The 18681-nt window shown below is 45.7% G+C and overlaps 1 protein-coding gene and 1 long non-coding RNA gene across 6 annotated transcripts in view; both read left to right on the top strand.

The window, feature by feature from the left end:
• The window catches only part of Wwox (WW domain containing oxidoreductase), a 758639-nt gene that overhangs the window by 578147 nt on the left and 161811 nt on the right, over positions 1-18681 (top strand). The window lies entirely within an intron of this gene.
• On the top strand, positions 654-16839 carry LOC125358161. The gene is made up of 3 exons (XR_007212275.1): positions 654-1003; positions 1864-1866; positions 16829-16839. It is a non-coding gene; the product is annotated as an uncharacterized LOC125358161 (long non-coding RNA).

The raw sequence follows: 18681 nt of genomic DNA, 5'->3' as shown, positions 1-18681 counted from the left end.
ACTTAGAACTTAAGAGAGGTTTTTTTTTTCCCCCCTCTCCTTTTTTTTTTTATGCTGTTATTACCTCCAGGAAAGGAGAAAAAATATCAAGAGCAAGGGGGTATGAACGGCGCTTGCAAATTTTATTACCTCATTATAATTGATACCTGCTCTCTGAGCCAATAAAAGAAGCTGTATTCTGCACTAGCTGTATAAAATCTTTAATGTGTTAGGCTGTCAGGGTTAGCCGTGGCTAGGCTGACATAATTATGAGCTGCTGTGTGTGCCAATACCTAGCTCTTTACCCACAAAAGCATGCCACAACGGGGAATCTTTCAGCGATAATAAAGGGATTCACCAAGTGTCCATATGATAGCTACTTAAATTGCTATTGTTTTAGTTAGGCCTGCAAAACATGTCCCCTGGCTCTTCCAGTTTCTTCTCTCTCTTACTACGCATTTCAGAAATCTCAGACTTGTGTACAGATTGCTCAGTTGTTTGCTAGAGAAGGAAAGAAAATCCCTTTGTGGTGGTTACCGTCCTACAATGACAATGTGGAAAGCTTTGCCCAGTGGGACTGGCCAGAGCCTCACATTTTTTTTTTAAACTACTGACTTTAAAAGGATGACGGGGGGAAAAAAATCAACCGATAAGATTATATTATTAATGGTCATATCAAATTACGTTATTAACACTCCCAACCTATATCAACTGAGGTTTTCCATAGTTTGACAGATTATATCTACAGTATTTCATAGAAATTTCATAGAAAACATTAAATAGAAAGTACCCCCAAAATGTTTTTTCCATTGTTATCTGAAAGCTAGCCCTGCTGCCTCCATCTTGGATCTAATATTTGTCAAGCAAGGAATTCAGGTAGATTGGAAACTCAGTGGAGGTGGTAGGGGAGTTTATTGGGGAAGAAATATGGCAGTGAGAATAGATTTATTTTGTGGCACCGTGTCAGTTCGTCTTCAGCCACTTTTCGGGTGTAGAATGGGTGTTAGGTTAACTAGAGGAAGGGGTCACCGTCTCTGTTCTGGGGTCTCCTGGCTCCATCCTGGAGGCGCCATTATCAGTGTCATCACTCGAGGGGGACAGTCTGGTTCCCACGAGATGAGTCTTCCCACTCCAGGGTTCAGCCTCATCATGCCAGGTAATTGTCCTCATGTGAGGGGGGTTCTGTCCTGTAAGGCTTTACTGTTCCCTTAGGGGGAAGCAATTGACCAGTCAGTCCTGTCTTTCTGGAAATTAAAGATGATTGCAAAGTGCCTGGGGGAGAGAATGAGCGGCTTAGAAGCAAAGGCAAATGCAAAATGGCGGCAGCGATGCCAAGATTTCTCTCCTGCTTTTATTAATTCAGGGTAGCAAAACCAGTTTAAGTACCTGTTACAGAGACGTTCTCAAAGCACTGAGGGGTGGGTTGTCTGTCACGCGAGAACAACAACATTAATGGTTGGGGACGTTGGTTCTCACTGAGATGGCCTGCGAGAAATTGCTGTCCCTGGGGCCTGTCCATAGAACTGAGGTTGTCAGCTGTCAGTCAGGCAGTGTTAACTACAGTATTGCACTTTCTCTCAGAATCTTTGTGGTCCCATCCTCCCTACTAAGCATCCGGTGGACTTGATACATTTAACTGGAGACCTAAAATGGTATCTAAACATTATGAAACCAGAGTTTAGGTTCCAGGATTGTTCCCTCAGTAAAGATGTCATTAGACCGCCCTGTCAAGGTAAATGGCTCAGAGCTGGGATACAGACAGAAGTGGACGCAGAGAAAGCAGTATTTTCCCTGTGTTTAGTTAATGTAGGAGTGCAGGTAAGGAATTGATACTTCTCAGCAAAAGCGGGTTAAGTACCTATTACCATCAGCCATTGAAAAAAGTGAGTATGAGACAAAACAGGAAGAGAGGGGAAAATCCTCTTAGTTACGTGTCACGGACCTGAAATGGAATAACTCAGATGATCACAAAGGTGACCTGATCTGTGTTATTTTGGCCTGGGCTGTTTACTTAGCCGGTCTCTCTGCTTAGCATCCTACCTTAGGTGAGTTCACATTATGCGAGATTAAAGACGAATACAAACTCATTGCTGCTCTTCCCACTTTGAGCTAGAGCCGAGTCCATCCTCTCTTGGGTGTAGCCTGCACTTGGTTGTGCGTCTTGGCTTCCCTTGGTGGTTTGCTTGACCTACAGAATATGCCGGAAATGATACTCGGGGACCTCTTGCAATGTGCCACCCGTGATAAACCACCTTCGAGATAAAAGAGCCTTTATGTGAGGCTGGATACTTCGCGCCTGCAAAAAAAAAACAACAACGCAGCGCTCACATTCAGGTCAGCACGGTACTGTGCTTCCAGGAGCCGGATGTTGATTATCTATTAACTTTTGAAAGTGTTATTGTAAGCATCACCGTTCAACGTTCCAAATATGAAGGGGGGTGGTGGTGGGGGGGGGATATGACAGAGTTTTAGAAAAAGCCAGAAGTGACTTTTGCAGACACAAAGTAGAATGGAAGTGCTTAACCCACTAATCTGTTATGGCCACTTGGGGAGCACTAGCCCAGGTTCTCCGACGTGCGTGCGGAGAGCACTTTGGAGGGTAGCTTGGAGCAGTGCTACAGTTCTGCTGTTAATGGCCGGGCGAAGAATTGCCTGAATCTCTTTCGGAGTACGGCGCCAGGCTTCCAATGGCCAAGTTATGTGCACGCCAGCCGGCTCGCCCCAGCATGGGGCACGAATTGGAGTGGAAATCAATGGACTCGCATTTGGATGCAATTGCTCCAAATTATCAAAGAGAAAGGAAGACCACTGTAATTCACCGGGCACGGCATTTTTACCAACTGCTTTTGCTAAGCGTTAGTTCAGTATGATAGGTTCAATTCTCCGGCCCTTCTCATCAGAGTTTTTCCGTAAATACCATTATTATTGCTGCTGTGTTTCCTGTGGCTGAGCAGAATCAAACTTGGAGAGTTGCAGCCACATTAACTCCTTCCTTGCCATCGAGGACTTGGTGATGTAAAGGCACTAGGGAAAGCCCTGAGATCCATGGCGGGGATCTGCATGAGGGATGAGACAAGCCGATGGTCAAGCAAGTCAGTCATTAGCGGCTGGCCTTCCATCCCAGGTGCCCTCCATTCCAACTTGCTGAGCCTCAGCGTCCTCTCCTGTCCTGTCATTGGAACCTTTTCCATGTCATGATGTGGGATGGATACCAGTCCTCAATATTAAAAATACAGGTACTTCGTTGTTAAAAAGTCAGCCAGACCATCCAGATTCCTCTTTACCTCTTCCTGGGCTCTTCCTCATTTTCATGGTGATATTTACATAGTGAACATACGAATCTCAGCCTTAATAAAAGTGACTTGTGGAAACAGCTTTCTTCCCACACTCATCTGTGAGCTTAGCCAGGGTGAGAAACATACTCTGGCTAAGGAACAAATAACATTTTGCCTTCTTCTTCAGTGGAGAAAGAGTCAGGCAGATACAGATGTTGGCACCTACATGTACATTTTCTCCATGTCAAGTAGAAAAATAAAGGAATTCCTAGTTTAAAGGTTGCTATGAGAATAAAAGAAGTTAACCTTAGTATCATGTTTGACACTGAGTAAGTGGTCTATAAATGTGATCGAGAGAGAGAGAGAGAGAGAGAGAGAGAGAGGACAGATACACAGACAGGAAAAAAGAAATCAACTCTGACAGATGAAGTTGAAAAGAAATCCATGCCTCTTTATTGTGACTGTAAGTAACTTGAACTTTACAAACTTGTCCCTATGATTGGAAGGTGAAAACTATTTCCTCGGGGACAGTATTTGTCTACTCAATCAACTACATCTTATTTTGAACAAGCTAAACTTCTATCTCTGGATTTACTCACCATGCCTGTGAGCATATTGGCGGTATTTGAAATATGCTAAAAACGTGTTCTCTGAGGCAGGGAGGGAGGGAAGGAGGAAGGGAAGGAAGGAAGGAAGGAAGGAAGGAAGGAAGGAAGGAAGGAAGGAAGGAAGGAAGGAAGGAAGGAAGGAAGGAAGGAAACTCCAATTTGTCATGTCTGAAATTCAAGTTGCCCTGGGGGTCTTGTATTTTTATTTGCTAGCTCTGGCAATCCTAGAGAACAATATAGATAGTCTTACTCTTCTCCACACTCTTTGGACACATGAAAATCCAGAAACATTGAGCACAAGAGATGGGGAGAGAGCATCTCCAAACCAACTTCAAACAGTGACTATGAAGCAGACTTACCGTCTCCTGTCTATGACTTGTACCTGATCCCTGCAGGTAGTTGTCAGTGCCAGGCTTTAGAAGGAGTGCCTCCTTTAGAAATGACATTTTAAATGAATGTGAAGTTATGTTTTCATTTAATTCACGAAGAGTCATAAACAGGTGGGCGAATTATGTAACAATAATTGTTGTTTACAAGAAATTGATTTTACCTAAAATTGCATGAATATTCTGCAACGGTTGCTGTCATTCCTGAAATGCACCATTTAACCATCAAGTACGGTGTAAAGACACATTCACGTTCAAGTCTTTAATCTAGTGTGTAATTGCAGAAATAAGTACATTAACTATACTGTCAACTACCTGTTCACAAACACCTGAACTACTAGGGAGGCTTCGAGCTTGACATCTACAAAACAGAAGATAAAAACTCAGTGGTGGCTGAGTATAGACTGTTACATCTCCATCTTTATGTGCATGTGTATATGTGTGCATGTGTGTGTGTGTGTGTGTGTGTGTGTGTGTGTGTATGCTGTTACTGGGTTTTGAACTCAGGACCTTGTGTTCTTATTTAGCTTTTTCACTGTAATCTGGGGCTCTGCCCCTTGAGCCACATCTTCAGTCTGACTTGGTTATTTTTTGAAGGTTAATTGGAGATAAGAATGTGATGGAATTTTCTTCCTAGGGTAGTTTCAAACCAGGATCTTCAGAGCTCAGCCTACCAAGTAGCTAGGCTTGTAGATGTAAGCTGCCAGCACCCAAGTCTCTTGTTTTTGTTTTAGTTGTTTTTATTTTTAATAGAGGGGGAAAAATGGAGACATTGAGGAATTACTGTGCATGAAACATTCTAATGAGTTATTCCTTTAATAAACTTGACATACTTATTGAAGACAACATTAACAATGAGTGACTTAAAAACAAACTTTGGCTTGATGAACAAACACATGTATACACACACACACACACACACATACACATGTGTTTTGCTAACAACTTCAGTAATGTTCCATTTCTTTTCATTCTTACTTATTTTGTTTTCAATATTTCTCTTCCCAGAAATGTTACTTTGGGTGCACTGAGAGTTCATACATTTGAAGTTTGTCCTTGGCAATTCTTGAGTGTACAAATTCCATTGTATTTTATTATTCTTTTTTTCTTTTAAATATGAAGCTGATAAATAATAGACCGAGCAGGCACACACCGATTGTGGCGTTGGCTATGAGCCGGATGTGAGGCACCTCCATCTTCGTGCCCGTTTCCCTGCCCCGTCCTCGCCTCTACCTGGAAGGCAAGCATTCCCAGCCTGGCTTCGCAGCCAGTTCACCTCCTTGAATGTGCTTGCTGAGATTTCATCTGTAACCATTCCCCAACAGCCATTCTGTAAAATGCAGAATGCTGAAGTCGTCATTTTTACCAGCCATTTCCCTCTCTCTGGGGAGACTTGTTGCCACTGGCTAGGAGAAAATCTTGAAAAGTTGCCACATTTGGGGGATTGGCCAGCCACGTTCTCTAGTGCCACTGTCGATGGAGGGGGGCGGGGCATAGGTTATGGCCTGGGCGCCTGGATTTTGTTTCCAACTTGAGATTAGTGGAAACTTATTATGGCAACATTGATTGCAGGGATCCAGGAGCACCCAACAGTAGGAAGGAAAGAAAAAGAGGAAGGGAGGGAGGGAGGGAGGGAGGGAGGGAGGGAGGGAGGGAGGGAGGGAGGGAGGAAAGGAGGAAGGGATGGAGGGAGGACAAAGAAGAAGAGGAGGAGGAGGAAAAAGAAATAAACAAGGAGCAATGATGGAGAAGGTAACAAGTTTGATAAGAAATGTCCTCACTGTCTTACACATGAAATTGTAACCCCTGTGTACATCTTTTTGAGAATAAATGCATAAATTTTAAAAAAATGCATTTACACAAGGGAAGCAAGAGATCCAGCTTGCACTGCAAACCCATTGCCCTGCCCTTCTGCCAGTTAACCCTCTCTGCCTCTGTGGGGGGCGCTGGGGACCTCTGTCACCCTCCTGGGAGCACCCCCCCCCCCCCGGCAGTAGCTGAGGTCTCCTTCGTCCTGGAGCGCTGGATTTGAGAACGCTGGCCTCCACTGCCATCGCCTCCGCCCTCCCTGGCACCTTGGGCTGCCTTGGGTTTGCTTTCTCTGTTCTCCGCCCAGCCAAGCAGGGGCTGCTGCCCCCCCACCCCCACCCACGGTGGGGAGGGGTGGGCTCCTCCCTCCCCAACCCCTGGAAATTCCAGCACAGACCCGCTGGCTGCTTCTGGGGAAGGGAAGGGGGCAGGGGAAGGGGGAGGAGAAAGAGAGCAGAGAGCAGAAACGGGTCTCCCCGTTTAAATTCATCATCTCGTCTTCTTTGCTTCTCCATTTATTAATAAAATGCCCAATACCTTCTGGCATGTGCTCTGAACTGCTTTTAATTATCTTCAGTTGGATGGAGGGAAGGTAATGGGGGGGGGGGATAATGGTCGTGGAGGGACCATTGGAATTTTATTTCCGTGGGGAAGGCAGGGACGGTTGGCCAGGGAGCCAAGGCCCCTGCAAAGTTGAAGCTACTTCCGCAGTGAGTACCACACGGTGTAAATCACAGTACAAACTATGCGATTAGCCCCTGCAGAGGAATCGAGTGTGGCTTTATGGGACTCCGTCACCAAGCACTTAGGAATAATCTGATATAAAACAGCAGGGGTGGAGAGTAATGACAACTTCAAATTAGTTTAATGAATGTTTACACTAAAAAAAAAAAAGAAGAAGAAGAAGAAGAAAAGGCTTTTCTACAAACCTGAAAATACAAAGTGACAGCTCCTCTTCCGGATTTCTCCAGGCAAAAAGGCACCTCTCGATTTTTTCAGCTGGAGGACCAAGGTAACTGGACTTAACTCCTTCGGCCCCAGCCCTATGGGATTACTGGCTTAGCGCAGCCTTCCCAGTGGCGCTCCGGAGCATTTCCCTTATACCCGTCGAATCATCTAGAGGGAACATCTGTTTTAAGTCAGCTTAGACTCGATCCAGGAAAAAATAAATTGCTGGCTTTCCACCTGCTCCAAGATCAATCACCCACCCAAATCAGGCAGAGATGGATGATAGGACACAGATGCAAAGGGTATTTTTAGCTGCATCTTGGCAGGTACCTTGGCCTGTCCAACGGGGTAAAGAAAGAGGAGGTAGTTGGAGAGGTGAATAAACCATCACACTGTCTGAAACTGGGGCCCGAGCCAAAGCCCCTACCCAAAAACTATCCAGTGCTGCAGGGCTATTTCCTCGATGAGGAAGGAGTGTGTTTTGGCAAAGAGAATGGGCTTGGAAATATCCATGTCGCTCACTTTATGTGAGGGGGAACTCGGGGCATTTTGGATAAGAAGCAATGTTGGCCTTTCAGATAGAGTTAGCCAGCCTGAGCTGCCGTCCACCAGCTCCTTCTAGTATGTTCCACAGCATTCTGATTTTGCACTTTGTTCTTTTTCTGAATGTCTCCTAGTATGCTCCACAGTGTTCTGATTTACTCTTCTCTCTTTTTCTGAATGTTTCCTGGTGTGCGAGCTAGGCTAGCTTCCGTCTTATAGGTTGCCAATGGGAACACGGAGTGTTGAAGTTATGTAGTTTAACTTGAGCTATAGGAGGGAGAATAACTACAAAACAAAAACAAGAACTAAAAGCAAAATCAATCAAGAGCCTGAAGGGTTTGGGCCTTTCTCTGGGATGTTCAGGAAACTAAATGGAGAATTCCAGGAACAGACTTAGAAGCAACTTGGGTGTGCTTTGGCCTTTAAACCATGGTTAGAAAAATCAAACCCTGCCTACTATGGTACTGTGTCTCCTTCTCTTCATGAGAGATAATGCCAACCCTCAAAACAAAACAAAACAACTCTGAGAAAAGTCTACAATCTTCTAGGAGCAAGAAAAAAAAAACGAATAAAAATACAGCAAAGTTGCATTTCTCTGGGAGCCAAGAGCTCAGAAAAACCTAAACAGTGGAATGAGGTTACTTGTTGCTTGAAATGCTGAAACGAGTTCTTAAGTTGGATTTGTCAAAGCTAACAAGATGAATACCGGGGGAAGGATTGGCAGTTCCCAATGAACTAGACTTTTGATGCTTCCAAACCCTCAAGCTCTTGGAGATCCCTCTAGCCAGTCCAATTCACCACAAGTTGCCAAGTACTTGTGGACTTTCGAAATCTCAGAAGTAGGCAAAAATCGCTAGCTCTCTACCAGGCAGCCCAGTAACTTGCCAAGTCCTTATGTTCATCATAAGAGTTTTTGCTCATAAGAGACCAAAATACTGGATAAGATGCACTTTGTGAAAGGAATAGGGTCTTCATAAGAGGCAAGAAGACATGGCCATGCCTTCTGTCATTTAGAAAGCTATTGGGGTTGGGAAGAATATAACCTGGTGGTTAAGGGTGCAGGTAGGGGGCTCTAGTTGGTTCTACTCTGTCTCTGAAATAGACAGAACACCTCATCCTAAACGTTGTCTTATGGATTAGATGCGACCACATCACATTGCACCGATAGCAATGATGAGGTCCCTGGTGGCTCACGCCTACCATCTTAACTACTCGAGAGGCTGAGATCGGAGAAGCATGGTTTGAAGCCAGCCCAGGGAGAAAATTCCATGAGATTCTTATTTCCAATTAGCCAGCAAAAAGCTGGAAGGGGAACTGTGGTTCAGGTGGTAGAGCACGAGCCCTTGAGCAAAAAGGCCAGATGAAAGTATGAGGCCTTGATTCCAAGCCCAAGTACCAGCACAAAAACAAAAAGAAAAGAAGGGAAAACATACAGTCGTCTCAGCCATAGACTTGAGGTATGCCCAGGGACACAGGGGTAGGAACACCCGGCCCACTTCAGGATACCGTGCCGCTCAGTCTCGTGTGACTCATAATGTACACACAGTCACTTTCCTGGACAGAAGACATTGAGCGAAGCAGCTGTTTGGCCACTGGCTGGGCCCTGCCCACCTTTGTGTTCCCAGGACGCCTCAATGAGCACAGGAAAATGACCGCAGAAAGTCAGCCATGAAAATCTAGGCTACTATTATTTGTAAGTGATGAGGAAACGTGTGGAAGGATAAATAGCTGTGTCACCTATATGTGAATTTCTGTTGTATTTATTTATGAATGATCCACCCTGGCCTGGCATCCTCATAAGTTAGTAGAGAGACAAATGCTCATCAGACACTTAGTTCATGATGGAGGGAAACCTAGGAATCCCATCACCAATATAACAGGGGTCTGTGTTTTTAGAGAAGAATGAGGTGTGTGTACTGATACACAAGTGTGACCGTGCATGAATTTATCCATGTGTGCAGAGGGTGAAGGGGTTGTTGGGCAAGGTGAAGGGATTGGTGCGATGTTTGGACAAACACTTGAGTGTGTGCGAATGGGTGACTAGCTCTCTCCCTGGGCGCCATCTTGCTTTTTGTTTGATGGTACTAGGGTTTGAATGGAGGGCTTCATAGTTGCTAAGCACACCTCCAGCCTACTGGCTTGCTTTTTCTATTCTTTTCAATGCTAGGGGGCAATGCAAAACAGCAAAAATCGGATGGATTCATGAAAGTCCCATGATCTCCCTTAGTTCCTACGACCATTGCTCCTCGAGCCCTGAGAATATTTCCTGAGTGCCATCTCCCTCGCTGCCACTCTCTGCCATCTGTCTGAATGTCAAATCCAAGTCTTCTCCTCCTCATGCTCGCCCATCCCAGGTTCCCCTGCAAGCCTGTCTCCTGCCCCTGCCTTCCCTGTCAGGGGAAAGGCCAAGGTCCCTTTCACCAGCTCACCTGTGAACCTGCCGCTCCCTCTTCAAGCGCGGCTCTTCCTGACCCTTGCGAACGGTACGCATGGCCTTTGCTGGTCATTCTCAACCCCTGCGCCCTGTTCCTTCATCAGACGCACTCATTGTTTTAATTAGCTACTTGCTTATTGTCTGTGTCATCTCGTGGAATCTAATAGGTCCCATCAGGGTCGGGAAAGAACCTGCCTCGCTCACGCTCTTCACTTCATTGCCAAGCGCGTCGTTAGTCACGTTGCATTTGCTGAGTGAATGAATGATACCTCGGAAGCGTTGTGGGATGTCTTTCCCCCTTTATCTTGAAGGCTCACCCCTTTGCAGCTTTCCAGACTAGCAGAGCTGAACGGTGGGGATAAACGAGTATGCATTCAGGGAGCTCCTTAACCTTCGCCAGGGTCTGCTTCAAGGTGCTGCTCCCAGGGGCCACCAGCCCCTCCCCAGAAGGACCCGGCTCCCCGGAAGAGCCTCCTCCTGGATGCAGTCTTCAGCCAACAGGGTAGAATGACAGCGTGGCTGGTTACCACCGTCAGTGTGACTCTCTCAAGCCTCACTGACTCAGTCCCACTGTCAATTCCAGTTGCAGCTGAAAGGGAGCCTCCCCTGGAATCTACTGGAGTCTTCTCTTGTCATCTCTGGCAGACTGGATTGTCCAGTGGGCAGAGGTGACAGGTGAGCACACTCCTCTCCCAGGGGAGAGTTTCTGCACGGATAGCTCCTGGCTAGAAAGACCACCACTTTTGAAAGCACACCTTGGCAGGTGCTGGTGGCTCATTTCCTCTGTCATCCTAGCTACTCAGGACGCTGAGTATCTGAGGATTGTGGTTCAAAGCCAGCCCAGGCAGGAAAGTTTGTGAGATTCTTATCTCCACTAAATTACCAAAGAAGCCAAAAGTGGAGCTGTGGTTCAAGTGAATAGAGCTCGAGCCGTAAAGAAAAAGAAGCCCAGGGATAGTGTTCAGGCCCTGAGTTGAAGCCCCAGGACAAGCAAGGAAGGAAAAGGAGGAAGAAAGGCACAGTCTTTGCCAGCCTGAGCCACTCCCTGCCCTGGACTCTTTTTCTGTGTGGTATCATTACCTGACAGACCCTGTTTCCTCGGGCTGGTCCCCTCTTCTGAGGTCATCTTCCTCACAACTTCATTTCTCTTCCATTTTCTGCTAGCCCAGCCTGGCAGACACACCAAAGTCCTTAGTAAAGACTTGGTTGGCTGAAAGGAATGAAGGAAGGTACTGCTGACTTAGTGCTGCATGGTCACCTGGAAATGACAAATCCTTCCTTCTCTTCCCTGCTGGTATTTTCCAACCAAGCTAATCTCAACAGATGGCCTCTCCTGGGAAGTCTGTGATCCAGGCAAAAAGATCTTAAGTTTGCCAAGAAATAATTCACCTCAAGATAGAAACATCTAGAAAAGCAGAATTCACAGATTTTCTTGCTGATCTTAGAACTCATGGCTACTGGGCCTGTGAGAGTTGCTGCAGTCTCTATCAGTACCCAGGTGCTGGAGCAGGAGGGAGCGGAAGATTCCTATCCTGGTGCAGACAAACCATTAGTATTCCGAGAATCTGAGGAGGGCCACTAAGGAAAGATCATTGGGTCACGGACTCTGTGATACCAAGAATACCCACTGGCATTTATGAACTGCCTAAGAATGTTCCAGAAGACTTCCACAGTTTCATTCGCATACGCCTAGAACAATCCTAGGGTGTGGGGAGGGGGAGGGGAGAATGATACTGCCTTAGGATACAGTTGGGGAAATGGAGGCAGCTATGTGTCCAGATTTGCCAGAGTCATTCAAGGCTAAACAGCTTCTCCCACATGCGGGGCCCGGGCCTGTAATGCCGGTGACTCAGGAGACTTGAGATCTGAGGATCCCTGTCCAAAACCAATCCAAGCAGAAACGCCCGGTGAGAGACTCTTACCTCCAGTGAACAGGCAAGACTCCCAAAGCGGAGCCGTGCCTCAAGTGGTCGAGAGTCAGCCTTGAGTGAAAAAAGCTAAGCAAGAGTGTGCAAGCCCCACTCGTGGCTCACACAAGATAAGAGGAAATGCAAACATAAAGGAAGGCCGTTTCTTGGGGTGATGGGTAGCCGATCGCCACCCATCACCGAGATAGCACTTCCTGGGTCTCTTATCCCGGGTGGATGATCGGCCTCTGTCCTGAACGCAGCTGCTTGTGAATGCCACCGCTCCACTTGTTGGGTTTAACGGGAGCAGTGGGACGGACGCAGAACAGATACACTCCCCGGAAGGAAAGCGGATTTTCCACGCGTGACCTGGTGCTTCAGGGGGAGGGGGCTCTGGGCCGCCCTGGGTCGGGGGGGAGGCAGCCAGGACTCGCTCCACCTGGGGTGAACGCTGGAGCCTGGAGCACCTGCCTGGCCCGGGGGATGATGGATGCCATTTCTAGTTGCCAGTTCTTGTAAGCACTCGGCGAAGGCAGCGCGCGCATCGCATTAATCACCACCGAGCGAACGCGGGCTTCCAGCGAGAGAGCCAAGCGATTGGGAACAAATTCAAAACAGCTTTATTTCCTTGACAGACAGGACCTTTTTGTTAAACTCGGGTTTAAAAACCTTTTACATCTCTGTCTCGTTCACACGTTACGGTAGCCATTCATATTTATGTAAACCTGAGAAACAGGAGCCACTGGATTATTTATCACAACCTATTGGCAGGAAAAGGGTCACATTAAAAAAAAAAAAAGACGCTTTATCTGAGTTTTTTTTTTAAGCTATTAAGCAGCTAATGGGGATTACCACATTATCAACCATTATGAGGTAAATAGGTTTCTCAGATAAAAAAAAAAAAGAAAACTAAATGTCAATGTACAATAGAAAACAGTAGTTAATTAACCTAGGCAGTGTGAAACCCTCAAAGGAGGCCAGCCTGTACTGTTAGAAAAAGGAGGAAACTTACCTCACCTTTTTAAAAACAGTATTATATTTAAGTAGTTGTACAAAGAAAGGGGTTTCAATTTAGTACGTCGGTTTAGAAGTGCTAGTCACGTTGATCACCCCTTCCACCTTTTCCCAATGGCGCCCATCCCCGCCCATCCTCTCAGTTTTACTGAGTAGGTAGTTCTTTAGTGAACAGTGTATACACACCCGCTCTGGCTTAAAGTACCAGATAATTCACCGAAAATCCTCTTGATTCAGTTTTTGTCCCACTCTGGGAGATCAAAAAGTTACCCAGAGCTTTCCATTAATTACCTAGGCAATGACTAATAGTCATTGATAATGATTAATCTGGAATCATCTCAAAACATCTATGAGAAAGAAGCTGGTTTCTGTCCCCAAATAGAAATGAAGCATGATGCTGATAGCCTTGCATTATTCTCCTAAGGACTTATCGTTCCACACCGGCACCTGAAGCTCACGCCTGGAATCCTAGCTACTCCGAAGACTGAGATCCGGAGGAACGTGATGTTGAAGCTGGCCTGAGTGGAGATAAACCTTGAGGCTCTGTATCCAAAATAACCAGTAGAAAAAGCAGAGCTGGAGGCATGTCCCAGGTGGTCAAGTACCAGCCATGAGCACACAAGCTGAGCAAGTGTAAGGCTCTGAGTTCAAACTGTGATACCAGCTCAAATTATCCAACAACAGCACCAAAGTATCATTTCACATTGGGGTTGGCAATTTAGCGACTACAAGGCCCTGCAAAAATACACAAATAAAAATACAGACTAAATAAAGCCAGTTGAGTCCAAAAAGTGAAGCGTATGCCCTTGTGCTAAGTCGGTGGGCCCAGCGGCCGTGTCTGGAGCTGATAAAATCCACGGACATTGATCCTCACACTTGCTTTGGAGCAGTGCAGTGGTAAGGCCATGTCTCTGGAGGAAGGAAGGTTCAGTTATGACTGGCAAAGGGAAAGACATCTTATCGTCCTGGACCTGGTATATGAGTTCGATCGATGGTATACATTCAGACAGGTCATCCAAACTCATTGTCTTGAAGGCTGCTTTCAAAGTTTGATTGGGTTCTTTCAACAGTACCAAGCAAATTCTTCTTGTCTGATGGCTTGAACTCAGGCCCTTGAATGTACTTGCCTCATTTGCTCTCCTAGGGTTCTACTATTTGAACCACTCCTCTAGCCCATAGTAGGTAAGATGTTTATGTGTAATAGTATTTCATTGTTGTTGTTCCCAGGTGTTAAATAATTTCATCTGTATGATAGCCTCTCGCAGTTGGTCTCATTATGTCCATCTTGCAAGTTAAGGACACTGAGCCAAAAAGAAATTTGCATACAGCTCATTAGATTGCCTTCACCAACTGCTCCCTTCCTTCATAACTGTGTCTCAAACCAAGTGAACCTATTTTTCATCATCATTTTTCTTTTTCTTGATGCTTTGGACCATATACATTAGCCCTAGGTCGACCTAATGTCTAACACATCAGATCATACATGAAATTCCTAGTTCACATGTTTGCTTTTCTTTCTATGTGCATACCTATTTTCTTGAAAATGCATCTTAAGTCTAAAGCTTAGGAACCAGTTGCTGGTGGCTCACGCCTATAATCCTAGGTACCCAGGGAGCTGAGATCTGAGGATCACAGTTCAAAGCCAGTCTGGGCAGTAAAGTTTCTGTGAGACTCCTCTTACCTCCAATGAACCACTCAAAAACCGGAAGCGGCGCTACAGCTCAAAGTGGCAAACGAGCTCAGGGACAGCGCCTAGGCCCTGAGTTCAAGTCTCACAACTGACAAAAAGAAAAAAGAAAAAAGAAAGTCTAAAGCTTAGGCAAAAGATTTGAGCCAGTGATGATAAATTGATGAGATTTGCAAGAATCCAGCTAACCAAATGCTCGGTGTTATTTTCTCAAGGCGATATGATAAGGCACTTCTCAGCTTCATGTTGGGGCTCAGACTATCAGATCTCAGCGAAATCTGTGGGTGAGGCAAGACCATACACAGTATCGTATTTGCTCCCTTCACAGGAATCTAAGCAAAGGAACCACATTTTCCCAGTAACGAGGTGACTTGATTTCTCACCATCTAGCAGGTGGCCTTGGAAACCCCAAAATGTCACCTTTTCATGTTTCTTCGCACGGTGTTCTTTCTCACCTCTCTCCTGCCTCAGAATTCCATGATGCCACCGCCAGTCTATGAAAGGCTCGCGATCATACCTTTCTCGGAGACTTCAAAGCGGGTTGTGGGCTGCCTGGGTTGTGGTTCTAGCCTCACCTGCATGCAGCCCATTCCCCACATCGCTTGGCCAGCCAGTGTGCGGTGGCTCATGACAACCCAAGCTGTCCAGACCTCTTTATGACCTTTGTCACACTCATACTGTCAGCAGCTAAGACGCATTAGTCCAAGGGTGGGGGGTGGGGGGGGGTGGTCACGAACTGTAGTCAAATCATACCAGACACTTGGCTTCCTCCTCCCTGACTTATACAACCTGTGGCCAAATTATATGCAGTCACCTTGCTTGCATTTCCTGACCTTTAAGGTTGGCTTAGAATACTTACCACACAGGGTTGTTATGATGATGATATTATTTAATATATGCAAATGGCAATGGTTGAATGCAGTAGGGGCCTTGATGCCAAAGTCAGTGTTAATCATTTTATAACATTGCTTATAACATTGTGTTCTGTTCCTTGCTCATGGCCGTTCTGAGAGAGAGGAGGTATTCGTCACATTGTGTCCACGGGCCTCCAGAGGTGAGCTATACGAATGAACCATATGAAATTGCTATTCTTTTTATCTTTTTATAAGCGAAAGCTTTTAGACTATCATTGGTTTCATGGGGTTTAACTTAATCAGAGGCCCAGGTCTCATCACAAAAGACAAGGATTTCTACCTACACTGTGCAGTTTAGGATGAACATGAATTTGTGTGTGCCTTGGCACTGTGCCTGATACAAATTGAGGGCTTAAAAACCGGTTCATTTCTATTCTTGTTTTCCAGCGCCCCCCCCCCCCATATCCACAACAACCACAACAAAATACATGTACCAAAGCCTGCAGCTCAAGCAGGACCTCTGCATTTTGAAAAATATCAGAATTCTGAATTGCAACATGGAACAAGGAATCCAGAGGCAACACAAAGGGGGGAAAATTGCCACGGCCGGCCTCGACAATGTGTGGATTGAAAAAAAAAATGCACACATGCACAGAGACCTTAAATGGTATTTCTGAGTGGAAGCTAAGTAGGAGCTGCAAATGGCCTTTGAAAATACAGAACATAAGGATGCAATTCACAGAGATGGTCTAAACTGTAAACATGCAGCTGTGGCGTTTGTGAGGCTCAACGCTCACAAACCCACTGCATACAAATTGTCAAGTACTTAAAGTTCCATTGTTGCCTGAGGGTCTCACCCAATGTCCTTAAATGGTCCCGTTTTTTTTTTAAACTCACGGGGATTCGTAGCTCTCAAAACATACATTGGAATACCCACTTTATACATGGTCATCAGTAATGATTCCCCTCAGATTCTTTGGTTTTATTGTCATTTATTAGTCAGATTCTTCTAAACACAGGTCAAATACTGAGGTTTGCATTCTCCTGAAAGTCCTGCTAAGACTCCCTGTATAAAGAATGCTCCCCAGTACCCGTGACCTTTCTCTTTACAGCAGCCTTGAGCAAGAGATGCTGGAGACAGGGGATAAGATTGTGTTCTAGAAACTGTTATCCACACTTCTCCCTGATCTCTGTCCCTACCTAATGTCTTGTGGCTGTCTTGAAAGATCATTCTCATCTGATTGGTCCCTTTAAGACCTGTCCACAAGCTCCAGCGTCTCCTCAAGGGCCTCTTTCCTAGCGCTTTGGGACCAGAACACTTCCCCATTCCTTCCGCCGGCAGAAACTCTAAGTTGTAGCCATTTGCATTTCCACCCATGTGAAGAGAGCAGGACATAGCTGACATGCCAAGGGTAAATCCCTGGCTCTGGTATTTCTCCTCTAACTTTCCCCAGATTGCTTATCCAACTCTTCCTGGAATTCTGAAGATTGACACATTCCACTGAATCTAGATTGGGTTTTTGTCCCTTGCAAGCCAGCTTTCATAGATCTGCCCCTGGTCGGGTATGGCTTTGGAACCCTTTTCAGAGCTCAGAAAGGAGACTGAGCGTGTGTGTGTGTGTGTGTGTGTGTGTGTGTGTGTGTGTGTGTGTGTGTGTGTGTTCTTCAGGGGGCGATGGCCGAAATCAGGAGTCCATGAATAGCCACCAATGTGTCTTCATGTAGACACCCTAACCAGAGGCCCCGTGTTCTCAGTGATGGCCTAGAACCGCATCTGTGTCACATGTCCATTCACCTCTAACATCATGAGAAACTCTGAGCTCCTTAGAAGCCAGGATCAGCCTCCTCAACAAGCAAACTGGAGCTTGTAGTCCGGTCCTGGCTTTGAGGATAAACACCACGAGCGTTTGTTCAAAGTGTTTAAACGCTGTGATGGGTGAAAGGGGACTTGATGGCTTATGGTCCAATTGGTGATGATTCCTGCTCTGTCTGATTCCTGCCAGCTGCTTTGTTTGAATTCTAGCCTACAATAGGTGTTCCATTATATTCCTTCATTAGTTCCCTCTTAACCCTCTCTCAACCACAATGCAGAGGAGTAACCCAAGAGGTATTTTTTCTCCTCTCAAAATTTCAAAGTAATCAGTAGAGATGCTCACCTATAACATTCATTATGGTAGGCTGATATAAAAAAAAACCCAACTCTATAATGAGTACTACACATAATATTAGCATAGCATATTACCTCTTGTTCTTAAAATATCCAGTGTCGATATACCCCATTTAAAGGCTTGTTTTTCAGGAAAACTTAAGGACACCAATTCCTTGCATCCTTTATCACTGCCACTTTTATTTTTACCACTCATAGTCTTGGCAAGAGTAGAATGACAAATGGAAAAGTGATTGTGAATATTCAACCACCGCATCCAAGAAATAACCCATGTTATTTCTCATGATCATATGATGGCCAGAAGTAGTTGTAAAGTCCATTTTATATCCCGGGATGAAGAATTGTGCAGCCTACTTGGGAAGCAACAGCCTCTCAACACCTGTGGTCCCCAGAAGAGGAGCCTCCATTCTCAAGAGTCTACTAAACAGCTCTGATGTTTTAAGCCAGGGGCTGGTGTCTCACGCCTGCTATCCTAGCTATTCAGGAGGCTGAGATCTGAGGACAGCCTGGGCAGGAACAGCCATGAGACTCTTACCTCCAATGAAATACCAGAAAACTGGAAATGGAGCTGTGGCTCGTAGTGGTAGAATTCTAGCTAGTCTTGAGCAAAAGAGCTCAGGGACAGCTCCCAGGCCCTGAGTTCAGGCCCTATGACTGGCCACAGGAAAATGCGTTAGCAAGCTAGTTCTTTTCTTCATCCACAGGAGTAGCAATGGTCAGAGGTGTTAACTTTATAGACATATTTAATTTTTTTTCATGGAATGCCCTGTAAGTACAGATGAGTGTGGTAGGGTGATTCCGCAATCCCGGTCCTCATAATACCCATGAGACTCCACATCGTGAGTCACTCCTCCTAGCAGCACAACTCCGCCTAATCCTGCCTCTCGGGGTTGATTATTGATTGCTTCCTGTCATTTCAGTGGGTCTATCTCTCCCCCCTTCCCCAAACATACCCTTTGACTTGTCTAAGACAACATGAAAGACTTCTACCCATCCACCCACCCACCCATCCATCCACTTTCCCACTCCATTCATGCATTTATCCAACCATCCATTCATCCTCCATCCAC

This window comes from Perognathus longimembris, chromosome 10 (genome assembly GCF_023159225.1).
Source record: "Perognathus longimembris pacificus isolate PPM17 chromosome 10, ASM2315922v1, whole genome shotgun sequence".
Lineage (NCBI taxonomy): Eukaryota > Metazoa > Chordata > Mammalia > Rodentia > Heteromyidae > Perognathus > Perognathus longimembris.
Note: the sequence above shows the minus strand (reverse complement) of the source record. Positions and strands in the feature narration are given on the sequence as shown.